At 33.4% G+C, this 13,156-nt stretch overlaps 1 long non-coding RNA gene across 5 annotated transcripts; it reads left to right on the top strand.

Annotated features, from left to right (window-relative positions):
• Window positions 1–1,617: 1,617 nt before the first annotated feature.
• Window positions 1,618–8,639, top strand: LOC139851604 (uncharacterized). Of its 5 annotated transcripts, none has more exons than XR_011760672.1 (7): window positions 1,618–2,992; window positions 3,496–3,548; window positions 3,651–3,756; window positions 3,839–3,941; window positions 4,148–5,069; window positions 5,733–5,776; window positions 6,613–8,409. It is a non-coding gene; the product is annotated as an uncharacterized lncRNA (long non-coding RNA). The 5 variants fall into 5 exon arrangements; XR_011760671.1 differs by lacking the exon at window positions 1,618–2,992 and adding an exon at window positions 8,437–8,639 and having other exon boundaries at window positions 3,043–3,548; window positions 6,613–7,954; XR_011760670.1 differs by lacking the exon at window positions 1,618–2,992 and having other exon boundaries at window positions 3,043–3,548; window positions 6,613–6,714; window positions 7,729–8,409.
• The last annotated feature ends 4,517 nt before the right edge of the window (window positions 8,640–13,156 follow it).

A 13,156-nucleotide genomic window follows, 5' to 3' on the forward strand; every position in this document is an offset into this window, starting at 1 on the left:
TAACTGTTAGATTAAGTAATTAGTGGTTTAGATTAGTTCTTCCAGTTCTCACAATTTTCTTCGTCTCATTTGAACTTATATATATATATATATATATATATATATATATATATATATATATATATATATATATATATATATATTATTTTAATAATCTATATCTATACTATATCTATCTATCTATCTATCTATCTATCTATCTATATCTATATCTATACTATACATTAAAAGAAAACACTAATTGAGATATATTAAAATATCAACTTCTAATCTAGACCATTGGATCTAAAAAAGACAACCATTACCCTTATCTCATCATCATTAGATCTAATTATAAGCTTATAACAATTTTCAATACCCACTTTTTCCTAAATGCCCTTCACCAAACAAACGCGGGCAAGAGTAATTTTTCGCAAAGGGAATTAATATTTCCACATTTGTTTTTACTTCATCCACCATTATTTTAGTGGACTTCCTAAAATACCCTTATTTCAATTAAGATAAATTAGTTTCTTTAAACTTCATTCATCAACCTTATTAAATTCCCTTCCTCTGAATTATTTATTATTCCTGCCATTTAAGTTTATCCCTTCTTTTTTCCCTTCAACCACCTTCATCCATGTTTTCATCAACCAAACTTAAATCCTCCATTTCATCACCAACTTTTGAAGACAGACTAAACACAACTGCCCACAATCAAAATACAAAACTACCTCATAATCAAAACACAAACTTACTGAATGTTTTCTAATGATAATGCATACAAATAAAAGATGGGTGCAACTGAAACCATTTATTGCAATTCATATGGTCAAAAAAGGGGGGAACAAAAATGGCCGCTAAATATGTTTTTCATATTACACAAACAACACACCATAATATAAATCTGTTTAACAAAATCTGCATTCCATATTCGTCAATTTCCAAATCCAATCCCATTATTTTTTTTATTGTTATTCAACAATTTGCACATCAATTTCGCCAATGGCAGAAGAAGAATTTCATACCGCTTACGAATGTATGTTATTGTTTGAAATCGGTTAGATTTTCAGGCGACAAAAAGGATGGTGGTGATGTTGAAATCGTCGACGGCTCTGAATGTAAAACGAACTTTGGATCTGAAACTTTATATTAGTTTAGATCTAAACCCAAAAATCAAAGTGGATCTAAAAGATTTTTTTTTTTTTTTTTTTGAAAGGCTAGTGGATCTAAAAGATAAAACACCCAAAACTGAAACTATTAAATATCAAAATAGATAAAAAAAAAAAAAAAAAAAAAATGAAGGTGGTGCTGTTGAAACTGCCGACGGAGCCGGAGTTGATGAAGTCACCACCGAATGGGTGGCGCGTGGCGGCATTTTTGGTGACGGTTGTCTGAGAAATTTGTATCCTCATGTTCAGAAAAATTCAGTCAATTTAGTGGTGTAGGTAATGGCTTCTAAATCGCTAGGATGCAAGTGCAAATTGTGTTCATAATTTTGGAGTTGTTTTTAAATCTTTGAACTTGGAACAACAATCCAGAATTGACTAGATGAGAGAGACGATGGTAGATGAATGTAGATGACAGAAAATAATTTATTTATTATTTTAATTAAAACAAGGGCATTATAGGAAGTTAACTAAATTAACGGTGGAATAAGTAAAAACAAAGGTGAAAATATCACTTCCTTTTCAGAATATCCATTCAGTCTACACACACATACTAAAAATTAGGGCAAAACTCTCTCTATCAAGGTTTCGCATACCTTGAATCTTCAACTGCTAATCAAATCACGTCAATGAAACAGCGATTGCGGGTTGATTTCCAATGAACAAGGTATTGTTAATTCATCAATGACTAAATCAGAATCAAAGTTTTGATTATCTCAGATTTTACGATTCAATTTTTCATCTAGGGTTCAATTGAATTGGCTATATCTACCTTTTAAAATCTGATATTTTACGATCTTTTTTTTGTGTAATTATTCAATTGAACGGTTCAATACATGCCTTGATTGAACCTTATTTTGATTGAACCCCAATTGAACGATATTTACATATAGTTATACTGGATTATATTGTATCGATTGGGTATGAATATACTGGATTATATATGTATTCATTGGGTATGAGAAATATTGCTTGAACTGGACGAATTTAGAAGTGGTCGAATTTAGTTTAAATGTTTTGAGTAACTCAAAATTACAGGGTTTCAGAATATTCAAACCTGAATTTGGAAAATCAATTGTTAAAAGTTGCTTATAAATTTAATGTTCTCATTTTTCAATCATTGTCATTTTTCAGGTGTTTGGATTAGTTGATTTCTTTAAATCATTGATACAATGGTATTTGGTAATAGGAAGTTTATGTGAACAAGTTTATGAACAGTGATATCTACGATGGTAGACTATTAATTTTAGCTCATAGTGAAATAGGTCTAAAGTTGCACATGTTATGTATAGTACCTCACTACGTGTATCTATTTTAAGCATAACACTTGTTTTGTTAAAAAGAAACAGACATTGTTTACCAACCTTGAATTATCTGAAGGCATCTATCCCGAAAGAATTACCTTCATTCTACTTCCATCTTCTTCAAACAACAATCAAGATAGCGGGTTGATTTCTGCTGCGAAAAATTTATATTAAAACATCATCGCATATTTCAGATTCAAAGGTTAGTATATTTCAGTTTTTTCGTTTCGTTTTTTGATCTAGGGTTCAATTGATTTTTGATACATTTCTTTATCGATCCTTGATTTAGGTTTTCTTTGTTCATCGTCAACGTTGCTGAGTTGTTCAATCGTTCCTTCTTCTTTGATTAATTCTGCTTTTGTTAATCGTTTGCCGTGTTCCTATCATCAAGATTGGTGGGAAAGAAATCTGCAGGCACCAAAAAGAAACTGAAACCAAAAACCTTACCTAGGGTTTTTAAGAAACAGGAAGATTGGGTTACTAGCCTATTCGCTTACCTATTCGCTGTCTGCTTTCGTTGTGTTTTTGGAGGTTTAAAAGGTATTGTATTTGTTTTAGTTATATTTTTTTTTATTTTGTTATCTTGCTTTCTAATTTTTTGTTTGTTTGTTTTTGGTTCTATCGTTGTTGTTGTTTGGTGATTGTTTTGTTTATAAAATGTGGTTGATTTTGGTGTTAAATTTTTTTAAATGTTTTTGGTTTTGATGTTATATATATTATTATTAGAGTTGCTTTATATTATGTCGACTCGAAAAGTACGACATAGAGCTAATTGCAACGTTAGTGTTCCTTAATGACCCCTCTAATTTTATCGATCCTTACTCATTGATATTTTCTGGTTTATGATTTGGTTGTTCTAATCTTGAATTTAGGATAGGTCTAAGTACATTAAACTTCTTGAATTTAAAAGATTTGGATTTTATTCCTTAACTGCAAATCTGGAATTTATAATTTTAGTTTATGATTGGATTATTTTATGTTTGATTCAGAAGGTGGTGAATTATTGAGTAAAGTTGGACTGATTATCATTATTATGTGTATAGGAGAAGAGCAAAAAACACCAGATAGATCATAGATCAGATAGATCATAGATCAGGTATGTTTATACCTTTTTATTAGGTAAATTACTTAGATATATTTAATTTTGTAGTTGTAAGCATTGACTTGATAACAACAGAGATATTTGGCACTTTTGCAGACCGCTAACTTTCCATGTATTGATCCTGCAACAAGGCTAAATGTGGCTGCTACGCACACTACTGACCCTTTGTCCACTGATAATAATGACATGTTAACCTCTACAAGTATGTTTGACTTTTTGTAATTGGCTTCTTCCTATTCTCCTTTCCTTTGTAGTGTAACTAACTAACGTTATTGCAATATCAGTTAGTGCTGGTGTGAAATGCAACACATACGACTGAAAATGTTGCCGCTATGCAGATTACTGATCATGTGTCCACTAATGATAATGACATGTTAACCTCCCAAGGTATGTTTAACTTTGTAATTACCTTTTGCTTATTGTGTTTCATTTTGTATTTCAACTCACTAACGTTGTTGCAATATCAGCTGCTGGTGCGCAAACTACGATAAATATTCAGTTACATAGACCTAATAATCTGTCATTCTTTATAAGTTTTATTGAAGATTAGTAATTGTCTAATAAACTGACGAACCTTAATTTTGAATGTTTAGGTAATGCACCGGTTGATGACGATGGACCAATGAAAGGAAAGAAAAACAGAATTAGAGTGTGATGCTGATATTGGTGTCGGAGCTATATAACATTACACCTCAGGTCGGGCTACTTCGTCACTCTATCCTTAAAGTGGGTGAACATCTTCTATACTTTATAGTATCATTTATATTTATAAGATATCCTAAAGTATGTCCTAATTTGTTTGTATATGTTTCAATTTTGGTATAGTTTGTAACTAACTGGTTTAGTATTGTTCGGTGTAATGAAGATGATGAATATTTGATACTCCGTATAAATATTATATTGTGGTGACTTTCATTGAATAAATAAAGAGAATTTGAAATACAAACATTTATTGTAGAGGTAGTCTCCAATCCATTTTTCACGGTGACACCGTCAAGATGTGAAAACTGACCCGCAATCTTTAGCTATAATCAATGAAGAGTAAATGAGGTAAAAAGCAACTTGAGGTAAAAAAATGTATTAAATTATTATAGGTTTACCTTAGCCTTTTTAAATCTTTAAATCATGTTTGTATTTTGATGATATTTTATCGTATGTGCATGACCGCTTCGTTAGTATGTAAAGGGGTGTAGGTAACTGATGCAGTGGGAATATTGGTGAGAGGTATATTTGAAGAGTAACATGTTGTGATAGTCTCTTAAATTTATCAACGAAAGTGTTAGATGGCTAAGGTCAAGGATTGGAAGTCAAAGTATATTTATGATATTATATACATTGTAATTGTAATTGCAATATACAATATTTGTAACTCTAATGACCCACATATGTTGCCAAGTTGCAGGCCTTGTCCTACTGATATTTCAGGCAATATAAGCAAATTCAGGAGGATGATATAAGAAACAAATTTTTGATCTAATGAAGAAGCAAACAAAGGAGGATGATAACGCTAACCAGGTTATTAATTTTGGATTTATTAAATTATCTTTGGTGAAATTTGTACTATCTGGAATGCGCTCATCACTTATAGCCTTTAGAATTAGTTTGTGTATCAAAATAGTAAGCCTTTCATGTTCTGTGTTTATAAGCACGTTTTCATGTGGGTTATGGATTTATGTTTATTAGATGCAGATATAAGAAACAAAATGATGATTTGATGAAAAAGCGACTCAGAAGGATGATAAAGCTCTTCTTAATATTTCCTTTTAATAATATAATATGTGTCAAAACTCAAAGTCAAATCATACACATTTGGGATCATGGGTAACGAGTTTGTTTGCTACAATTTATCTTTAAAGGCTTAGGCTATTATGTAAATAAGGTGTTTGTCATAAAAGTAAAAGTGTAGTTCGGGTGGTTATGTGTTGAAAATGATGGGAATTTTGGAGTTAGTTAAGTAAAAAAAATTAAAGATACATAATGGGTTAGGTTCTCCATGATAAGTATCGATAATTGGTAGTTAGGTAATGAGAAGTAAAAGATCAGCATATATAAAAATAGCATGTGAGAAGTAAAATTTTGGGAGGTGATCCTTACACCTCCTCCTTTTTGCCATACACCACCAAATCAATCTTTTTAAACCATTTTCATCTCACAAGGATGCATATGACTATCTTGTAGGTACGTTTTATCTATGAGTTGATAAAGATGGCATGAAAATGAAGGTGTGCATGATATTCTATTTTGGTTCATATTACATCTAAGCCTTTCTATCGAGACTTGACGAGTCTCGGAATGTTTTTAATATGCCATTATCTTGAGTTTTAAGAAGATTACGTTTTAAAATGTTGTGTATTTGCTAAAATCAATGGCTAATGAGTCAATCGCATTTAACTTTAGTCTGAAAAATAAAAGCGAGTTAACACCCGATACCGATACCAAGATTATAATTATATTTAGTAATCTATAATCTATGGGTGGCTTGACCATAAAACTGACTACGATGTTTAGCTGTTTTATCATATTTATTGATGAGAAATATTTAAGTTTTTATTTATAAGTTTCTTGTTTATTTAATTAAAAATTCTGTTAGAATTTAATTTTCTCAATTGTATTTCAACCTGTAAATAATTCTTAACAACTAATTATATTGAAAATGCGTCCATGAAGAAAAACTCGCAATTTTGCGGGTCTTAAGCTAGTTTTTAATAAAATTACACATATGACGTATGGTACAAAACAAAAAGTTTCTCACTAGACTATTTTATCCGTAGTGAACCTAACGAATGATAAATTCACGGTTAAACCGTTAGTATATATAATCTCACATATATCAAATTAAAGTAATATAAATAAAAAAACACTAAATAAAAGTTCAAGCCCGTTTGCGTCAAGGAATCATTTGTAGCAATACATAATTTAGGGGTGGGCAAAACCGAATATCCAAAATTCCAGATATCCGAAAGTTCAATTCCGGATATCCAAAATTCTTGTTTGTAGGGCGTTATCAATCCGATAAAATTTGTGAGGCAGTATAATCAACAATTTAATGTTGTCGCAGCCGAGCCACTGATCCACAACTTAGTGTTCTTACAGCCGATCCACGTCCTGCTGATCCTTTAAGAGAAGTGAAAACTCCAGCTGATGAAATGATGAGATGCACGTAAGTACTCTTCTAAGTTATGAAAATGATGAGGAATTTGCTTATGGTCTTATGAATATTGGCAAGTCAAGTAACTGACTAATTTAGGGATGGTGAGTATTCACAAAAAATGTTGTGTTTTTTACTTTACATTTTTCCCTAATTTTTATAATGTAGTAAGTACTTTGTATAAGAAACCGAGTCAAAGCAACAAAACCCGGGTCAAAATTCCAACTTCTTAATCGAAGATGACAAAATATAAATGGGTATCAAACTATTTAGATTGAATTGGGCAAAAAGCACCAGAATTATTATCCGGAGTGAACCGGGTCGGGTCATAAAAATGGGTTGGGTGATCAATTGGGTACTGATGGTTCGGTTTAACCTGAGGTTTTCCATTTGGGTTGCGGTCATTGGTATGCACTTAGAGAGCTTGAGATTGCAACAAATGATTTTGCTGATGAAAATGTGATTGGTGAAGGTGGTATGGGATTTTTTATTGCGGGATTTTGGAAGATAAATCTATTGTTGTTGTTAAGAATTTGCTTAATAACGGGTTATATTTTTACTACAAGAACTTACATTATTATTTGGTAAAATTCAACACAGTTACCAAGTTTTTTTTAACATGGGTAATACCTTTGAAAAGGTAGCAACTTTAAACCATTTATTTAGGAATGAGTGATTCAGATTACATTTTACATGTAAATGTCCAAACAAGTTAGTTTATAAATTTTTGTATAAAATATTAAAATCAAACAGGCTAACAGGTTGAATGGGTTAAGACCTGAAGTGTGTCAAAAACTCAAAATGCATACCTCTAATTTCTTTATTCAAAATTCTGTTTAGTTATTATTAGTCATGTTTGGTAGCTTAGAAGTATTCAAGGGAAAAAAGGAAAAATAATTTTAACGGGCCATCCCGCCTTTTTTTAACCCATAGTTGTTTTCTTGAATACTTAAGTCGTGGATAATTTTATCGTGAATACTTTAAATCCCACTAATTTGTTTTTTAATGTATTCATCATTTGTTTAGGTCTAACTGGAAATAGTTTGGTAGGTATTCCATTGTTTTGTTACACTTTGAAGCATTTCAGCTACGAATGGCATCAACTTACATGGCGTTTGTTCGCTTCATGGGTAATGAAGCGGATGCACGCACGTAACTACAACTACAGTTTAGAAGTCGGAGCAAACGGGAGGAAACTAATGTGGGAAGGAGCACCGAGAAGCATCAGAGATAGCCATAGTAACTTAGTAAGGTACGAGACAGTCACGATCCGGTAAGTGTTGAACAATAATAAATGCTTTAACCGATATGATGATGAGTTAGATCTCACATATTATAATTATGTTTCACACTTTAGAAATAAAATTAGGACATTTCTTCCCTAGAAGTGAACACGGAGTATTAATCTTTATTATGTTTTGTGTCTATTAATCTACTCTGATACATATACTACTTATGTTGCGTAAAACTTTTATGGCCTTGAAGAATTTTAAATGCCTCAAATACCGCAACATAATACTGGGTATTATCATATATTTTATATTGGTTGCGTTGCCCTAATGTTTTGATTACATAAAGAGGATACTTAACCCATAAATGCAAAAGAATAGTAGTATCTGACAAGGTAACACATAGTACCTATACCATCGTAGCATTTAGTTATGCAACTTTGCAAGGTGGAATCAGTAGGAATTCCCAATAATTAAACTCGACCCCATTCACAAATCATACCAGGTACAAGCTATGAGGACCCAGTAAAAAGGAAGTCTGACATCAGGAGACGAAAACAGTCAAGCAGGCAACGAAGTCAACAATTCGTCAACTTCTACATCAGAACCCAAAAACATATAAGATACACTTATACACAAGTCGATATTAGGAAAATAATTTGAAAATACGATCTTAGAATTGTTTATTTTTTTCTAACAATTTGTTAACATGGAGCTTCCAACATCTTATACCTTACTCTGATTTACAATTATCTTTTTTGAAGCAGATTATCATGTTATTATAAAACATGAAGGAGGAACTCCTAAAAGAGTCGATAAACTCCATCCATCAGTGTAGCGACCCGATAAAATCGTCATTGACGGCGCCGTCTACTTAGGTCCCGTTACGTGGTCATAAGTCTTTAAAACAACGTTTAACCAAAAAAATATGTCGCATTCATTTCAAATGTAAAGATGTTTCAAGTTTACAAAAGTAGTTCGACAACTAGTTACGTTACACATTTTAAGTACAAATGAAACCTATGCGACACAAATTAAAGTAAAGTCAAAAGACGCTCTATGTATGCATGTATACTCGACATCTAAGCAAGTATCAAAATAGTGAGCGGAAGCATGTAACACATATCGTTCAAGGACCTGAGAAAAACATAGGAAATCTGTCAACGAAAATGTTGGTGAAATCATAGGTTTAGTAAGTGAGTACGTAAGTAAGTAAGCTGAACCACAAGATTTATAACGTTGAAATAATAATAAACCATTCTAAAAGTTGTTATCACAAGCACCAAATTATCAAGGCTTAACTTTCCACGAACCCCATAAATAAAGTGTTAGAACCTACACTTATACCTGAAAATATATTTCATTCGCTTAACGTAGCGAACCGTCCGAATGAGGGTTTGTCAAACCCGTATGGCCACACAACATAAGTTCTCGCTTACACCCTGCAAGTGTAACTAATGATAATTGAATTGAGGCATTTTTGTTCTAACTCGTACATAGAATGCTTGTTTTTGTACTTGTGTTCACTTTGTAAAACGAAACGTTTATGTTTTCTCATCCCAAATATAAGTATAAAAGAGTAAGGTGGGACTATGATCTCACCTTGAGTGCACGGGTAAATAGGTACTTCGCAAAGTAAACGTGTGCAAAGAACAAAAGCTAGTATTGACCTAAACAAATAGGTTGTATCAATAACGGTAAACACGGTTGGTCAAAGTTGTTCAATTAGTCCTATGGCTCGTTATGACTCGATTATGTATAGCATGTGAATCACGTTGTCAAGTTTCATGCAAGATACAAGTATAAAAGCAAGTTAGAATGATTGCATAGGTATTTGGTTAAGTTTGACTAAAAGTCAACTTTGGTCGAGTCAAAGTCAACACGTTCGGGTCGGATCTCGGACAATTTTTCTGAGGTTTTTAATCATATATAAGCATGTTAGAACAAGTTACATGTTAATCGGAGATGCGTAGCATAGTTAGAATTAAACGAAAAAGTGCACTTTTGAACAGCCGGGGCCCGGAGCGCCGCTCAAGGTATTGGAGCGCCGCTCAGATATCTGTTCAGCAAATCTGGGCAGTTTTGATTTATGCACGAATCCAACTTTAAACAACCATAACTAATAAACCGTAAACATTCAAAACACGTATCTTATATCGTTGGAAAAGTATTTTGACGAGGAATACAACTAAAGACATATCATCAATCAAATTCATCATTTACAATAACCTAATTCTCGCCGAATGATCATTAAAAGTTCATTATCAAAGTTTCAAGTTCAAAAAATGCATTTCATGATTCGGGAATCCAATCTACACATACGATATGTCGTTTCGAATGTAATTAAACATACAATAAAACTAAACACTTACAAATAACATCTCATAGCATTCCATGAATCAAATGTTCATTTTAAAATCTATCAAACCCTAACCAAGAATCACAAAATCAATAATCATGTTTATGTAAGGTTTTCATGTCATCCAACATACAAAAACGAAGCTAATGAAGTAACTAACACTTTGAACACACAAACATTAACATCTAAACACATTTCATAATTCAAAATCAAAGAGTTAACTAAGACATTTTTCATATTCAAGCTAGTTACTCAAAATAACAAAATCGAACAAACCAAACACATATTCATGTTAGACTTGAGCCATAGACACTAATTAACACACTTTTAAGTCAAGAACATCAAGAACATGAAATCTAGAGTTTTTAGAAAGTTACCCAAACTAGATGAAATTAGTATCAATTTGTAGAGGAAGATGCAAGGATTTTAAAAGTACAATTTGTTTTGATGTTTGCTTCCTAGATCCGAATTAGATGATGATTGAATGAATTGGGTGTTTGAGAGAAAATAAAACGAAAGTAGTAGAGAAATGGGGAGGTAGAAAAATCAATGAGTGGTGGTGGTGGGTGATAACTAGTTCCACTAGTTACATCTTTGACCACATGGCAAAGTTAGTCCCTCAAGTTTGGAAGCGGGTGCGTGAATTAACCGAACGAATATTTTAAATACGCCAGAGTAAACGAGAGATGTTATAATTAAATAACGAAAATATTAAGAACGTTAGCTAATGGAGGATACGAATTTAGATAGCGAAAGATATTATCAAAATAAAAAGACGGGCGTTAAAATAATTTAAGAGAAAAATGCGGGATGTTACATTACCTACACCTTAAAAGAAATTTCATCCCGAAATTTAGTTGGAAGTAGTTGTTGTTGTTTCTCCTTCGAAACCTTGCGTTGCAAATTCTACAAATAGGTGAAGGTACTTCCTTGGGCATTTCAACAAACTTTGACAGTCGGGATTTCACGTCGTCTAAGAGTTTGGTTTCACGATCTATAATTTCAACCGGTCCTCCTAGGAAGCGGAGTTGGTCATCGATAGTAAGCTCGTCGAAAAGGATAACAAGTTCTTGTTTCGCAAGACACTTCTTTAAGTTTGATACATGGAATGTAGGGTAAACGGAATTCGATTGAGTTGGGAGTTCGAAACGGTAAGCAACGGGTCCCATACGCCCCAAGATTTCAAAAGGATCAAAGTATCGCGGTTATAGCTTTCTACGTTTCCCGAAACGGATTATACCTTTCCAAGGTGTGACGTTTGCATAGCAAATTTTGGCGACTACAGGCCGTCTTGAGCCCTTCTCGGACTTGAACGATCTTAACGGTTATTTCTTGAATGAGTTCGGATCTGGTGATTTACTTGTCACCTACTTCGGCCCAGCGAAAAGGAGAATGACATTTGCGGCCATATAAAGTTTCAAGAGGTGCGGCGTTAATACTCGAATGATAACTATCATTGTAAAAGGAAACGGCAAAAGGCAACAATGCAAGTTCGTAATATGTCTTCCAGGGTTTGAGTCATACGTTGGCTTGGTCCGTCGGTTTGTGGATGATACGAGGTACTCACGTTTAAACGTGTTTCTACGGTTTCTTGTAAGGCACCCCAAAATCTAGAAGTGAAACGAGCATCTCGGTCGGAATAATCGATAAGGGTACACCGTGTTGGGATAGAATTCTTTAAGATATGTTTGAACAAGTTAGTTAGGGCTCGACAACATTTGTTGGAACAAGTTTCTTATCGGTTACTGAAAACGTTCGTCAGGGCTATTCACCCTCGTGGCAAATACTAGTAATACGTGAAGAGTCTCTCTCTCCATTGAGAATTTAGATAAAAGGTTTCCTTATACGGAAGTACGAGCGAAAAAGATAGGAGCGAATTGAGAATTTAGGATAGGATGAGTTTTCATATTGATGTAGCCATATCGCGCATCTTGTGGTCAAATGTTGAGGCTTGGTGGGAACGAGATAGTACACGTAGTTGTATAGTTCGGAGTTGAGTAGTAGTTGGCCGTATATCAGAAGCATAAGGGCGATAAGTCAAAGAATAAAAGGGGTATCCTTGGGTTGTGTGTTATCTTGGGTTCCAGTAATATCAGACGGTAACAATGAAATAACAGAGTTATGTATCATGGTACATGGTGATGAGAAGGTTGATCGAGTCTGAAATTAAGTATTCAAATTCTTCATGTAAAAAAACGAATTTCTGTTTCCTTGATTTCGAGTCAAGAGGGGATGCCTTTCAGGCGTTCACGTAGAAATATTTCCATATTTGAGTTCCATTTTGTGCTACCCGAATTTGGCTAGTAAGGTTGATGTGGATAGTCACGTTCAAGGTTCGGACACGGAGAAGTTTAATTCTTCCCTTCATGAGTTAACGAAGTTAAAGGACGAGCAATACGGGAAAAATCGGAAATGAATATTTGGTAATAACCGCCGAGATCCAAAATTGTACGAATATAAGTCGCTGTCGTGAGGGTCTCCCGATTACGTGTGGCTTTAATCTTTGCGAGATCTACTTTAATACCTTGACCACTAACAACATGGTTTAGAAATTGGACTTCGTTTAACCAAAATTCACACTTAGAGAATTTGGCATAGAGTTGCTCTTTTCTCAAGAGTTCGAGCGTAGGACGGAGATGTTGTTCATTTTCTTTTTTGCTTTCTGAATAGGTTAAGACATCATCTATGAATACGATAACGGATTTATTTAGATAAGTTTACATACGCGATTCATAAGATCCATGAATACGGACGGAGCCTCAGTTAAACTGAATGACACTAAAAGAAATTCATAACTATCGTAGCGAGTTCGGAAAGAGGTTTTGGAGACACCTTCTCCCTTAACCCTCAATTGATGATAACCGGA

Source organism: Rutidosis leptorrhynchoides, chromosome 6 (genome assembly GCF_046630445.1).
Source record: "Rutidosis leptorrhynchoides isolate AG116_Rl617_1_P2 chromosome 6, CSIRO_AGI_Rlap_v1, whole genome shotgun sequence".
Classification (NCBI taxonomy): Eukaryota; Viridiplantae; Streptophyta; class Magnoliopsida; order Asterales; family Asteraceae; genus Rutidosis; species Rutidosis leptorrhynchoides.